This window comes from Dermacentor silvarum, chromosome 4 (genome assembly GCF_013339745.2).
Source record: "Dermacentor silvarum isolate Dsil-2018 chromosome 4, BIME_Dsil_1.4, whole genome shotgun sequence".
NCBI lineage: Eukaryota > Metazoa > Arthropoda > Arachnida > Ixodida > Ixodidae > Dermacentor > Dermacentor silvarum.
This window is the reverse complement of record NC_051157.2, coordinates 170,271,787-170,274,764: the sequence shown is the minus strand read 5'-3', so window position 1 is coordinate 170,274,764 and position 2,978 is coordinate 170,271,787.

Below are 2,978 nucleotides of genomic sequence, written 5' to 3'. Positions count from 1 at the left end.
CACCACATGCATTGCTATGTCATACAGAAAGGAAGTTGCGTACGTCACAATGAAGGAAAAGTTATAACTGATTAATTTGATCAACGCTATTCTTTCTGTACTGTCACACTTATAATTACTTTTATGATAGTATGATAATTATATTTTAAAAGTCTTTAAATAATAATTTTTGTACGACCAGACGCCTCCCCCTTAACAAACCGCATTATAAATGTTGGGTTCTTGTACAGTTCCGCGTAGTGGGTGAGCGCATTCATTTAAGGACGAATCGGACAAGCGAAAATACGATGCTGGTCTTTACTGTGAGACACATCCGAACCCACTTACACAGGCAGCAGTCAATGAACTCGCAGCCCAAGGAATCGCTGAAGTCTGTTGTGTTTTTGCTTCCTCCGTCAGGAGTTGAACTAGAATCTCGGTCTCTTTCAACTCAATTCCACGTTCCAAGAACATGGGGGTATCAAAAGAGAGTAATATTCACTAGCCCTTCCCCTGTCGAGAAAATGGGGGTAAGCGAAGCTTGTCGTGTGTGTACCTGACCTTCGTCAGGGTAACGTAACGTTCACGACATGTCAGGGTACTGAAACATAAACGTTTATTAACTGTATGCATCGAAGGATTGAGACGTACAACGCAACGGAAGGAAAAGTACCACGAAAGGGAACGAAAAGTAGTAGCTCAAGTACACACACGACAACCTTCGCTTAACCCCATTTTCTCGACAGGGGCTGGTGATTTTCCTTCTTTCTCTCTCTCTCTCTCTGTTTCTTTCTCTTTCGCTCTCCCTTTCTTTCTTTCTTTTTATTTCTTTCTTTTTTCCTTTTCTCTCTTTCTTTCTTTCTCTCTTTCTATCTTGCTGTTTTTCTGGTATGTTCCATTGAGGCTGAACGCTTTCTGCACTATCACCAGGATCGGCCCACTTTTCAGCGTGACACCACCACCACTTGTGATCCTATACAGCTGCGCTTAAAAATCAACAGCCCTTCCCATATTGAGAAAATGGGGCAAGCGAAGCTTGTGGCAAGACGACGCTGTCGCAAGCGTTCCGCTTCGTTTGCCCTAAAATCAGGGTCGGCGGCTCTTCGCTGACGTTTGGCCTCAACATCGCGCTCCCGCAACTCGGGGTCCATGGTTCTTGGCTGACGCTTCACATGGGCTTCGGAAGCCCTCACGCTAGAATCGGCCCGTCGACGATGAGCCCTTTCCCGAGTGAGTTCATGGCGCCATTGCTCAAACGCAGCCTGCTCCTCGGCGGAACGCACCACGCGCGGCCTTCCCATCCGGACGCCCAGACTGATCTCAGGCGAGGGAAGCCCGACGGAGCGCGCGCTAACCCCATTTCGTTCCCTTTCCCTCCCCGCGACACACCAAACGACCCTGATTGGTCGCGCGCGTCGCGGGATCCGGCGCCGGTGCAGCTTTTCCCGCACCTGCTCTACTCTGGGAGCAGCTGGGTTTTAGCGTGACACCACCACTATCACCACTACTGACACTTGTAAGGCAATACAAGCTTCGCTTAAAAAAATCACCAGCATTTCCCCTGTCGAGAAAATGGGGGTAAGCGAAGCTTGCCGTGTTTATGTGACCTTTGTGGTGAGTTTCTTTCTCTCTCTTTCTCTTTCTCCTTCTTTTTCCCTCCCTCTCTTTTTTTCTTTCTCTTTCTCTCTTTCTCTCTGTATTTCTCTCTCTCTCTTACTCTCTTTTTTGTCCCTGGTATGTGCCATTGAGCTTGGACCCTTTCCGCACTATTGCCAGGATCGGCCCACTTGTCTGTGTGACACCACGAGCACCGCCGCCGACACTTGTGAGCCTATAAAGCTTCGCTTAAAAGCTGCCCTATGGGCAGCTTGACGGCCTCTGACAACCTGTACATAATGGGCAGTTAGGTGACATACATACTCTAAAGAAATAGTAGTAAGACTACTGTAACAAACGATACTAATTTTATATTTATGCACAATAGATTTCACAGAATGTACAAAATGGGCTCGTAAATTTGATCAATCTGCATAAGATAAAGGCAGATGAATGCGAGCGGTAGCGCCTGAAGTAGAAGCGATTTGTGGGTCAGACTTTAGGTGTTCTTTTATGAGTAACGCACCGAGATACCATTCGTCGCCATTCGTCTCCTTCTGCATTCCTTTCTTTGTGTTTGATGCTTCGCTCATTTTTATGTTGCTCTCTCTCCTTTCGCGTTGATCCTTTACCATGACTATATCAATATATGAGTAGGTATTTATACGCCTTGAATGCAGGTAATTCTTAGCATTCTTCTATAATCTTGCGTTTTTGATTAATAAGCATAGAAGTTTACTTATCCACATTATTAGTCAATCCTGTGACGCATCTGCCTCCTCTTCGCAAATATTCACCAACTGCAGAAGTGTTTTCGTTTTTTTTTTTTCATTTGCGTGGTATAAGGACGGTATCATCGGCATCTAGAAGCCCCTGTAGGTGGCCTCTAGTCTGCCTAATTGTCTAGACGAGATACGAGAGCTTGGTTCACTCGTTTCTAGCATTCTTACATCCCCACTATGGTGTAAATTATAACTAGCAGAGGTAGCACTTGGAATGGTTAACGAAATCTCCGGTTTTATGTTTCCGTAGTGCACACTCATCATTTCTTCTCAGGTAATATCTAGTGTGTTCTCCTTATAGATATATTGCGGTAAAGACACGGTTAAAATATTTGCACCTCCGTTCTCCAAAGTAGATGATAACAGTGATTAACTTATTCTATTACATTGGTACTCAAATGAATTGTGTCAGTGTTGTGCGTGACCCGTTTGTCTGATGAAGACACAATTACGTCCAGGCCGTAGCACAATGTCACCGCATTAAATGAAGATTATATCGAATAAAATAAGTAAGCAAATTAAGGCACCGTAATTGCGCAACGTACCACAGGAAACAGAGAGAGAGCGCATGAAGCGACGCGGAAGGAAAGAAGAGACTGCGTCATATAAGACCCTGGCCAA